The following is a 13,230-nucleotide window of genomic DNA, read 5'->3' as shown; positions in this document are numbered from 1 at the left end:
GTGTTTTTGATTATATAAACAAACGGGGAACTAAATGTTTCCGAATGGCGTGATTTATGACGTCTCTTTAAATCGCACTTTATTCGCACGTGGTAGTTGTTTATTGTAAGTAGAAGTTTTATATGCGCTAAAGCGTTGAGTATTTCCGTTTACAATTCAGTTTTTAGAAAATAATTAGATCTTGTTAGACGTGAATTCTTTCTGTTTTTACCGTTTCAATGTCGAAGCGTCGAAAATGTTTAACAGAGCATGAAATAGCAGAAATGATGCAAAATATTTCAGATATTGATTCTGAAATTCTGATATTCTGATATTGATTCTGAAAGATTAACTGAAAGACATTTTCCAAAACTTTGTTCAGAAGAGACTGATAAGAAAATGAGACGACGATGCTTCGTTTGTTCACATTCCCGGAAAAATCCTCCAAAACGGCAAATGAGTTATTACGAGTTCAAAGAATGTAACGTAGGACTGTAGATCCCTGTTTTAAAATTTTTCATACGAAAAGAGAATTTTAAGTAATATATTTAGTTTTCAGATTATAATGTTAAAAGTCATAAAACGGTGAGTAATTAAAATAAAATGTGTAAAATATGCATTTAAACAAGAAATAAGGTAATTAAAGTATATATATATAAATATCTATAAAGCATAAGCCGTTTAAATACTCTATAGAGCATTATTAAACAATGCGTTGATACTTCGGAAATTTCATGGATTTAGGCTTAGTAGAAAAAAAGCCCCCGGCACTGGAGAGACGCTCGCGGAAGACACTGCCGGCCTCCGCGATAAGCGCGCGTTTTCGCTACCCGGCTCGAAGGGGAAATCTAATCTTCGCAAAAATACTTCGCAAAAATTTTCTAAATTAAATTTACTAACTTAAATTCTCCAATTTAATTACTTAAAGAGCATTTGTTTCATTATTTTTTTAGCCCAAGACTTTCAATTTATCAGGTATTCCTTTGGTAACCTTACAGGGAACTTTACAGTGTTAAAACGTTTATAAAATATTTATAAAAATAAGACGGCAGTTGAATCCAAAAGTACTTGACATAAATTTCCCACTGGGGTTTCCAAGATTTCCAAATGAAATCCCGTCTCGTCTTTAACTGTCAAACAAGGAAATACAAAAGTTTAAAGAAGCTAATGATTTATTTTGAACTTCAGCCAGATGTACAGAACTAACACATTTAACAAGCTTAGCTTTCTCATGTTTAAAATATTTATAAGACTTAAATATAGGCCCTAGTCACCTGGCTGTGCTATTTCAAGTCTATTAACTGCATTTTCAAGCGTAAAATTCACTAATTAATAGGAATCGCGCTACGAGGGATAACCGAGCGTAGCTTGATTACACCCGAATGAAGACGTCAGACCTCTCTCTTAAGCTTAGCTTCTTCCTCCTTATCTCCTCCCATTTTATTCTTGTGTGGTAGAAGAAACACAGAAGTACAGAACAGGTTTAACACAAGAAGGAATGTGATCATAAACTTTACTAACGCATGACATACGATAAAAATGTCATACTAGGAAACAGAATAAACACTTGATTTTCGAGTATAAAAGTATAAAACATAAATAAGACAAATAATGTATAACAGCAGCTGAGAAGCAAAATTAACAAAAATTTAAAAAATGCACCACTTAAAAGTTGCGGCAATCATTTCGCCATCGTAATAAACGACATGCTATCTAAATAAAATCCAATTATGGTGGAGGAGAAATCGATATGAAAAACCTGATGTATGTATCCCTTTAGATGTTTTAACATCAGAACTGTGTTTTGTAGCAAACAAAACAATAAAATATTGATTTCTATTTGTTTCATCTCACCTTTTGTTTAAGTATATAAAATAAGAGTAAATTATTGAAGTTTCTTTGGAATTTTATCCATTTTTAAAATTAAAACGACGATGTACTACTTCAGCCTTAAAATGGATTTCCTAATAGCACATTTGGGAATGAAAGAAAATCCCCCTCTTTTTTTGATTGATGAAAAATCCATGGCATCATATAAATAACGCTGCCAAATAAATTTATGGCGTCATCACTCTTCGGCTTTCGTTTTGGGAGCGCTGTTACCTGTCAAGAGTTGCAAATGTGTGACAGATATCAACAACTTGATTGCGGAAAATCTGATAAAATGTTCGTAAAACTCTTTGATATACGTTTAAAGGTTGATTGTGAAAGGATGAGGGGAAAGGCATATTTTCAAACATCGTCTTTATCTTTATTTTCAAAAATCGTCTTTATCTTTTGACCCATTAGTTGCTGGAATTAGATTCGCAATTAAAAAAAAAAAAAAAAAAAAAAAAAAAAAAATTGGTAGAAATAAGTTGTGTTGATTTCAGAGAAACGAGAATTACAAATATAAAAATGAAATAAATAAATAAATGAAAAGCAAATAATTATTTTGTACTAATACATTTGTTACAAAAACGATCCAAAGTTTATAAAAAATGTAATTCCATATAAAACAGGCCCATAACGGCGTTCGAATCCTGCGAACGGTCTGGCTGCATGAGGGTTTTTGTGATTTTCCCCTTGAGTATTGTATATACGAGCCATTTTTCCTTAGAAAGTCCTCCATGAGGGCATCCATCCCCTTAGGCAGATAGCCCTCGAGACTTTGCCGTACTCACATAAACCAACCAAACCATATAAACCAATGAAATAACATAGATTACAACTAGCGTCACTTAAAGTTACGGTTAAAAATAAAAGTTGGAAATATATATTTTCATGAAGTATACATATTGCTCCTAAATTTCACAGTTTAAGCAATGAGATAGTTTAATTAAACAGGTAAATTAACGATGCTATGAAGTAATGAAAGTTATTGCATCTGAGAACAAATAATGTCACATGTAGCATCATAATAAAAAAGAAAGAGGAATTATTTTGTAACATGGCAGTAATGCCTCAGTAGCGTCCGTAACATAACTCAATAGTGACGAAAAAAGAATAAGTAGGATAGAGATTAATAATTTTTGTACAGCTACCAACCTTCAGACTAATTGTTGACGAAGTCTGCCTATTGTGTTTATTGTAAAAAAGCGGAAAAAGACAAATTAAAGTTTATGTTGTTATGCGTCGCAAAAATATTTTTTAAAAATTTTTCGGAGGATCGTCAAAAATTCATAAAAGATTTCAGCAGTAATAAATGTATACCTTTTAAATTGCAATAAAATTAATAACTAATTTTTATGGTACGCCTCCTTAGCTGAAGTACTTGGAGATGCCTGGGCTTTTCGCCGAATGAGGAGGTTTCGTTTAGGGGGATGGGTTAATTGTTTCGAAATCTCTGGCAGACGGTGATTTTCTTCTTATTTTGGTTAATTGCAGAAAATTTTAAGAAGTTAGAAAAATTCTGTAGAATTGTATAGAAATAATACGGCACTATTTAACCGTTTTAGCAAGAACTGGCACTTGCTTTGTTATCGTTTATGGCTTTCGGAAAAGGGCTTTGGGAAAATCACCATCCACTTTGGCCAATTCCTCCACTCCTTTCGATATATTCCCAAAAACCTAATATCGAGCGCACTCAGACTTTGTTTTATAAGTTCTACACTGTTCTGGAATGCTCTAAAATATTCTAAAGATTAAAGGAACACGCCGCCGTCTAACGGTTTCAGTAGGAACTTAGCTGAAACACAACAACGGCGACCTGAACTTAAGTTGGGTGACTAGATTTCAAAATTGAAACTGTAAAAATATTAATATTTAGTTTTTGCAAAAAATAATTGTAAATTTCTTGTATCCTGTAAGACTTTCGTTGACAGCACGAACGCAACAACGTCGACTTGAACTTGCGTGACTCGAGCGCAAAATTCTAATATGAACGCCCTGAACGGGGAGTCCCGTGGTTTGGTTTCTCGAAATTTACGTAAACAGTGACCTTTCGTTTACTTTGAACGTCAAGATCGAATTAAATCTGTAAATTTGTATGAATTTTACATACACAAACAAGCAATCACACGCTGTTCTTTATACATATATATGTAATACAACGGGTATAATATTTCACTTAGTTAATAAGTAATAATAATTGAAATGAATTTGCGTTTATTGCTTTTAAATCACTTACGTTTTAACATAATAACAGATATTTGAAAAGAAATTAAATATCTTACGCTTCGCTAAAAGACAGAGCACTGCCACATAGAAGATAAAAATATTTCTTTTAATTAGCTGAGTCTGTTTATAAAATTCAAAAGACAAATATATTGCGAGTAGCAATTGATAAATAATTTAAATAATTTAAATAATAAATTCATAATTTTAAATAATTTAAATCAGAACAATACAAATTCATTAATCACAGTAAAATAATATATTAACTAAGAATACATTATGCACAGTAAAATAACACGCAATAATTATACACAACAAAAAATACATAAGAATTTTCCATAACATTTACATGCTTGAGTTATCAGGACTTGTATGTCTCTTAATCTGCTTTGGGAACGTGAGTGATTTACTTTACTGTTCATGAATCAACAGTGAGTTTGTCTACAAAGTATGTCCGGTGGAGTACAAGGATGACAAGATAAGAAGGGCTCAATTACCCTTTATTTTCCACGACAATACAGGTGCTCCCGCACTTCGGGATACAAAGACCAACCACTTGTGGTCTGAACGTAAAAATATAAAAAACTACTAACTAAAAATAAGAGTTAACTTTGAGTCCTTAACACAAATGACTAACGCTAAGACTGGCCTTTTAAATTCCTACGTATGTAGTACGCAAACTGCGGAAAACTACAATAAATCTTTAGCTTTCGAAAGGAATAAAACCTCTGGTCTTAAAGGCAGACAGCAACTGATGGCAAGCTCGCGTAAAATACAGTGGCAAGGCGACTCACTTTCTCTCCATCTAGCTCTGCTCTTGGCAGAACGCCATAACTTAAATACTTGGGCGTTAGCAAGTGCAATTTGCATAAAAAAGTTAAGGCGTTTATTATGGCCGGAAGTATAAAATAGGAGAGGACAGTACAGTTTTAAAATAAAATAAACGTTAGTAAAACTTAAGATCTTTACAGAGGTTAGGGAAATTCCTGAAGATAATCTTACCGATTTTTCTATAGGGAAAGCGCTAGATTTTCCATAACATGAAATGGAAATGCTGCATTTTCTATATTGCCCCTGAATCTGTTTAAACTTTCCTCACAGAGAACGGGAGCTTGCGAAGAACAAATAACTTTATTTTCATGACAAAAATTGGTACGAATGTGAAGCAATAAATTTCTTTTATGTTAGCATGAAAAAAGTAGTCTGTCGAAAGAAACAAATTTTTTAACTGATGGTTGGATGATGAATGCATTCTTTTTCCTACTATGTAAAAATTAACGCTTTATATTAAACTGTGTAATATAAATAATGTTTTTGCTTATGTGCTGCGAAATTTCAAGAAAGAAAAGAAACAGAATTTCACATCCGTCTGAGAAGAACTGAAGTGTTATTTTTCAATTTGCGATTTTTTACTTGTATGACTACAGTCATTGTAGTTTTATGCTTGTAGAATTGAGGTTTTTGCATAATGAAACTTGACGCAGCGCTCCATAAAGGAACGCAAAACTGGCATTCTCAGACGAACTTTGTATTAATCCTAACTATTGTGCTAACAAGCCTATCATGAGTTCTTCAACCTGATTCTCACCACGGGACTGAATTAGGTAGTTTTATGAAAGTGTTTTAAGCGTTCATCTTAATGATTTACTTTACTGTTCATGATATTAAAGAACTTTCATTTTAATGTTTAAGATGAGAAGTTTGTAACATTTACTATTTACATTAACCAGTTATTTTTACTTTCAGCCTTTACTATAACTTCTCTTTTCCGTTTACCATAAATATAAATGAGTTTAGAGAGTATTTAAGATGAGGTTTTTGGATGTAGGGCAGAGCGTGTTTCTGCCCTCGTGGCCACATTACTCTGTCATCTGTGATATGCTTGTAATTATTCGACTTTGGGTTATTTTTGCCGACTTCTGAATTATTACACCGGTTAGAGTTTTGAGATAACTTTTCGATTTAAATTTATTATGTAGTCTCTAACTACTAGTCTACGTTTAAATTCGTAAAAAAATTGCAAAGAGATATAAAATATTATGAAGCGTTTCGAGTGATTGTAATCATAGTTAAAAAATGGTTTTATTTTCTATATAATACAGAAGAAAATAATTTTAAATATGCAACTTATCTTCCCTTGCTGTAATTAGACGCATTTTGTATGTCATTTTTGCAAACAAAAAACTCTTAAATGAACCACGTTTTCAAGTCATACATGTACTGAAGGCCTAGAGATCTTAATAATTTAAATACATTTTATATGATATATATATATATATATATAATTAAGGTACTTGCAGACTGCCGCTCATAAACTCAATTTTTCTCAACTTGTTCATTACGCGTTAGAATTTGGGCAACTCGAATTTCTAACGGATGGGGCTCTAATTTCCTTTGCATAAAAGTTGTGGACTTAATTGTAAAACAAACTTGATCCATTAATTTTCAGGATAAAATCTTCATGAGAAACACAGATTAAAACATGTCGAAACACGATTAAAATCTTAAGCTACGTATCGAGATGCTAAGTATTCTCTAGAGATTATTACATACAATGTGCATTTAATTAGCATTTAATTTAAGTACACATTTCAGAAGACACCATAGAAGGAACTGTTAATTATAACTTCAAATTAACCTTAATACCGTTACGGAAAGGTAATAGCGTTATAGTGTTATACATGAAGGAAATGTAATAGTACGATCAGTACTGTTAGATGAAATAGTGTACAGAAATGTTTCGCACATAATTTGTTGGCACGGCCTACAAGATTTCTTTGGCTGAGTATTGAAAATATATAGGTACAGAAAGCTTTTTGGACAAATCGAAGTCTAGGTTACGTTGTTTGTATGAACAGTTTCAGAATCTGAATCATAGAAGACAGCTGCTTAGATGGATATCGGTCTTTCATCTAAAAAGCCTCTGCGCCTTGTGCCTTCTTCGATAGATCATTCTTTTGCAAAGAAAGCAGTCATTCGTATCCGGTTATTGATTCTGTCAATGCAAAATAATACACATGTGGTTTGAAAATCTACGTATTTGAATACCACATCAGCTTGATTATGTGCAGAGGAACACATGGATGATATTGTTCTTCCGCACTTAACGAAACAAAGAAGTACTTAAAATTTTATGTATCAATTTGAAAAAATAGTCGTACTCCATTGATTAGCAATGCAGATGACGGATTTGTCGGACATGAATTCTTGTGACTTTTGTCATCGCATTTAATGTAAGTCATCTCTGGAAGCTTATTCATGGAAAATATCATAATGTCAAAGTAAGCATTACGTGTCTTATCCAGGTTTTGAAAAACTCGGATCTACTGCTCAAATAGCAATTTCTACGATTTCAGAAAAAAACGGATCCCAATGTTAAGATCTGTAGTTACTGTAGAGAGTAGTAGAGTTGTGTCTGCTCTTATCCATTCTTTAGACTGAATCGTTCATATAAATTATTGTGTTATGTCCTAATCCTATACTTCGGATTCGAAGGCAACCAACTCGGCTTAGAAAGCTGAATTGCGGGGATTGAGTTTGCGTTCCCAGGTAGGAATCAGTACTTCTTCATATAGCTTACAGTTTCCACTATAAATTCCTTGATTCCCTTTGGAGCCACGAGTGATCACAGCGTTTAGTGCTCGTTTAGCAGGAGTTTTATAAGCTATTTCAGTACTGAACTTTTCCGGGTGACAAGAGATACTTGGCTTGTGCTCAGTATGAAAATATGTCTTGATGTCACACTCAATGTTTAGCTTCACGTACAAATCCCGCGTAGATAAATTAGGTAAATATTTTCTCCAAATACAAAGTGACCATTTACAAATATAACAACAAACAATGTTTTACCAAAAAGAGATTATTAATAAATATCGGATATCTTGCAAGTCGTAGCTGCTTCTTAAATTGTTCTTAATAGGTCTGAACTTAAACAAATAACAAAAATTAAAAACATAAGTCAATAAAATCGGATTCAAATAAAGCGCGAATTTGGCAAATGTACATGCCGAAATCCTTTTTTTAAACTTACTTAAGTAAAATGAATAATTTATCTAATAGTGTTTCGCTGTATGTGGACTACTTAAAAAATTAATTTTATTTAGAGCATCTCCCATCTAAAACATTAAGAACATTTGCAGATCCTTCTTTACCTTACCTTAAAAAATGTTGTCGTATAAAGCACGACCTTAGAAAAACCTTTTAAAGAAATTAAACGTTTAGCTGCCTTTACGGAACTCTCTGTGTGTCTAGTATAAAATTATACACATATTTTTTTGATATTATTTCTAAAGAGTTTAGCAATACTTCTATAAAATAAAATCCTTTCGATGGCTTTGCGACTATTTATTCACAGTTCTAGCTCATGATTAATTGAAGGATCTCTTTTGATGTGGATTGAATTCAAAGAAGAAGCTTAAACAATTAATCCAAGTAATTTTTATCGTTAAGTGGGCAGCATTTGCAATTACTTAACAGGCATATGAAACTTTTCCATATGATTAAGAGGCTAAAAATATTTCGCGTTGCCTCTTGAAATTTACATTCAGAGATTTCTATTTTTCAATTGCTGTTTCTCTTTTTTGTGAAATCAAACTGAATAATTAAAACAGATATATAAGCTGAGACGTTAAGTAATCATATTTTACATCTGACGAATTTTGTATGTGCTTTAAATAATTGATGCTGTACTAATTTTAGCGCAACTCATTCTGTAGCTAATTTTTATTTTTATATTCCAAGACCCAGGATCATAGATTAGACAAATGATCTCAAACTCAGACTGCATGCAGGCCGAATGCGCAATATGAATATATATGACAAATCATTTTTCTTTCTTACTTAAAAATAAAAAAAAATATTAAAAAAAAAAATTTAAATTTTGCTTATTACATGTTTATCAAAACATACGTAAACAATAATAAAAATATCGCAAAGAGAAAAAATTCAAATTTATATTTATTTTGTATCTGAAATCTTAAATTGAAAGACGTGTTTATTGGCTACATATTTTAATTCAAATAGACAGATACCTAAATATTAAATTTTTAGACTGACATTTTTTTTCTAATACATGTATGATGTTCAATTATTCTTTAAATAATTTACTTTAATTTGAACTAAAAATAACGAAATCACAAAATCTTTATTAATTGTTTTCAGGACAAATTTACCACGTGGGACAGAATTTACAGCATAATCTCTAATTTGTCTTCAACGCAGAAGTGAAAATACATATTTTTTATGCTAATAATTATAAACTTGCTGTATAACGTACTATAGCTTTAGACTTGATGGCATTTCGATTCTAATGAAGTTTCTAGCCTTGTAGAAGCTATTTTGGATGAGGGTCAAAATACGCCAAAATGTGTGTCTGTTAAAAAGACGTTTCGGTTTAGTGCTATTTGCATTTTAAAATAGTATTTTTTGGTGAACAATAAGATGAATTTTATTTAGAAAATAATTATAATAGACTTTAATGTTTAAACATATAAATTAAAATTCTAATTCCAATTATTATAAAAACAAATATAACAGAATGAATTTTATAATAAAATATCCTCTTCGGTATCAGTGGCTTACCTGATACTCAGCTTGTGACGTTAATTTAGGCAAGTGTTCCCTACAGTTAGTTGTCTTAAGACAAATTCAGGCATTTGAATTTTCGGTAGTTAAGCTGCTCTTGTTTTTACTTAAAATAAATTTCATGAGTTTCGCACGCATTTATCAGTTGAACCAAATGCTGACACAGACAGGTTTTCGACAAACTGTCACAATCATGGATTACGGATAGGTGTTGCCAAATTTATTGATTTCCCTTGAAATTACGTTACAATATTTAAAAGTGCATGTTCGTTACTGCAACGTTTTGATCAAAGAAAAATGTTATTGCCATTATTTATTTTCCGTTAATTTTTTATGTATTCTTCAACTGCTGGTTTCATATTTACATATTGTCCTTTATTTTCGTAACTCAAACGGGCCACTTGAAATTATGAAATGGGTCAGTCAGTGACCCGACGTGGTAGGTTGCCGACGCTTGCGTGCCGTGAATATCACTTTAGATGCTGAAACTTCAAATGTGCTTTCTCCTGGTTAAATGTTTTCGCGCCTTTATTAAATAATTTGTAGAAAAAATCTCTTTTCATGATTTACATATCAGCTGAAAATACTGCGTTAAGTAGTAGAATACTATTGAATTATTTACGGAATATATTATATACCGATAAATGCCCAAGTATTTTATACTGGTGGAAATAAGAAATTTTTCCCCACCATTTTTCTTAGAAAGGTCTTGAAATAAATTTAGTTTCTGTAGAGTGTAGGAATTTCTTCTCTAGACCATTTATGCTAGAAAAGCTTCGGAGAGAAACAAATGTTCTGAACCAGTGACCGTCGTGTTTCTCTTCCGTAGGAGTGCAGTCAGCAATCTTCTTCAGCAGGCAGTTCTGTCGAGGTACTGCAAAAACTATTGACTGATTGAGACGAATGCTGCGCTTAGTAGATTTGTGGAAACTAGTTCTCAGAAACATCTGGCGAAAGTTTGGACTAAGTTATAATGAATTTTAGTGTACGGAGTTGTTTGTATAATTCTTTCTTAACATAAAAATCTGCTTAAGCAATCTGTGTGATAAAATAAATTCTGTAGTGCATATACATGCCACATTTGCAAAAATAAGTTTATTTACTCCGAATACCCAATACTAAAATCATTATAATTTTCTTTTATTCTTTTGAAACATATCTTGCGCTTAATTTGAGGTTATAAAACTTTTTTTTCATAATTAAAAACAGAGTTGCTCAAAGGAACTCTAAAAAGTAATCGTTTAATAAATAATTTCAATTCTTATCATTTTAAGGAAATGATTTTAGATTTCTAACCTAAAGAAATACTTTACACTCTTGTTGACTTCTATTATACATTAGACACACACTTATCGTGCAATAATATCCATATAATCCCTAAAGGCACTGCACTACCTCTAAAATGCTGACATGTATTAGAATACTAAACTAAACTTTTCCTGCTAGTAAACAAACTCATGATGACCTCTAAATTCGAACAATTTTAAATGATGCTTTATAACATTTAAATTTTTAAAAATGTAGGAATACATTAGAGAGATTTAAATAAATTACTGTCGTTTTTATTTCAAATGTCGACTTCGTATCAATGCTTTACGAAGTATTTGTTTGATTTCTCCAAGTATAATGTGAATATCGTATTTTTCCTTAGAAAAGTTTCGACGAAGGCATTCTCCTTCTCAAGTAGATAGTCCTAATGTACTTTGTCATGATCTAATAAAGCTGATTGATGAAAATAATCACAAGAGTAAAATCCGTAAATTGATGAACTGGTGAAATATTTTTGTTAAGCAATTCTGATGTCATGAAACTTTCCGTGTTTACGCCCTTTGTAGTCGCTGTACGTCGTTTAGTTCGTGAAAGATTTACCGATGTAAATATATCTTTAAAGCCTTGATACCAAGACAAAATAGCAAATAAACTAAAGTGCCATCAGCAAATTTCAAATCATAATATCATAAATAGTTTCAAACGAAACGTATTTAATAGTTTAAGAATAAGTTCCCTAGAGATTAAGATATAGAATACAAAGTCAAATAAGAAAACAGAAATTTGTTCTGATAATATTTCATTGTAAATTATTAACAACACGGAAAAACATATGCACGCATTTTATAAAGAGAAAAATTATTATTTAAGATGAAATGCATATGTATTTATTTCACCAGATTATTTGCGCTTAACACTTACAACAAATATTTTCATCAAGTTTGCCTGAATGAGAAATAAAAGCTACGAACGAAAAATAATAAGCACCTTTAAAATGTTTCTTTTTTCCTTTTCTCAATAAAATTTATGTATTTATTTATTTTTATTATAATTATTATTTATTTTTATTATAAAATTTATATGTATATTTATTATTAAAGAAAAATACTTGCTTTTATATTGCTATAGATTCTCGTAACATGTGTTTAATTGTATTTCTTCCACTTTCTAAAATTAAGATTCTTTGTTTCTGACGTTGCTGCTAGCAGTCAACAAAGTACATTATTGTCTCAGCAAAACTTTTAACTGCTCCATGTTTTGTGCGATAAATGGAAAACAAAATATCAAAACTACCAAAATATTATGTGTGTCAATAGAAATCTTTTTACCATTCAGATTATTACCAAATTTCATGCATTCTAATTAGTAACTATGTGATTATTTGCAATCTGAGAGTTAAATGGGGAAAGCCCATTAAACACTTAAGTAAACATCTTTTTTCTGTAAACGAAAATGCACTTAGCATATACAGATGTAATTGATAATTTTTTACTTTGTTATCCAGTTTCCTAGTAATTTGTAATAACTTCTCACTCTAGATATCCAATACATTCAAATTTTATTTATTTAATTATTGTGCAAGCATATTCGTTTTAGTTATTTTCTGGATATGCTTCAATTGCTTAATTATCTACTATACTACCACCCAGAACGAGTTGTTTTTAGCAAATTTCACACCCTCCCATTTTAAGCTGTGTTTCAATCCCAGACAAATTACAGAGATTTCTGGTGCTTACATTATTGTTACTTAGAATTCGTGTGACATTAAAGACTTTAGAGAATGAGCGGTAAGAAAAAATAACTTCAGATTTCATTCCCTAGCGTGATCTCGTTTAAAATAGGGGTGTAGGAGCAGTAAGTTGAACTCTTAATATAGTTGGTTTAAGTCACTTTAACTAAAAATAAATGCACATCAGATAGCATCTATGAATATTGGCATAGATGTAGGGATAAGAAGCAGTAAAATATTGCCTAAATTAGTGTTTCTTAAACTTTTTCCAGTCGCGACTTCCTTTTATCACTGAGATTTTTTCACGAGCCCCAGGACCCCATAATATTTACAAAAATTTTGTGGGACCCCATAAGTATTGCGCAACTTCGACACTCGCGTGAGTGAAACTGTCAATTTTTTCACTCGTACTGTGATATACTATTGCAGTTTAAGGTCATTATCTTTAATTTCTAATTCTAAGACATAGAACAATGAGAAAATAAGTAACAGACGAAATGACATTGTCACGTGCAAAGAAGATACATTGTGTAAAAATATTTGGTAATTGTAAAATTATTACAAAAAAATTAAAG

The sequence above is a fragment of the Stegodyphus dumicola genome, chromosome 8 (genome assembly GCF_044657685.1).
Source record: "Stegodyphus dumicola isolate Sdum_Otavi_A_Nest chromosome 8, ASM4465768v1".
Classification (NCBI taxonomy): domain Eukaryota; kingdom Metazoa; phylum Arthropoda; class Arachnida; order Araneae; family Eresidae; genus Stegodyphus; species Stegodyphus dumicola.
The sequence above is the reverse complement of the archived record's forward strand: the minus strand, read 5'-3'. Positions refer to the sequence as shown.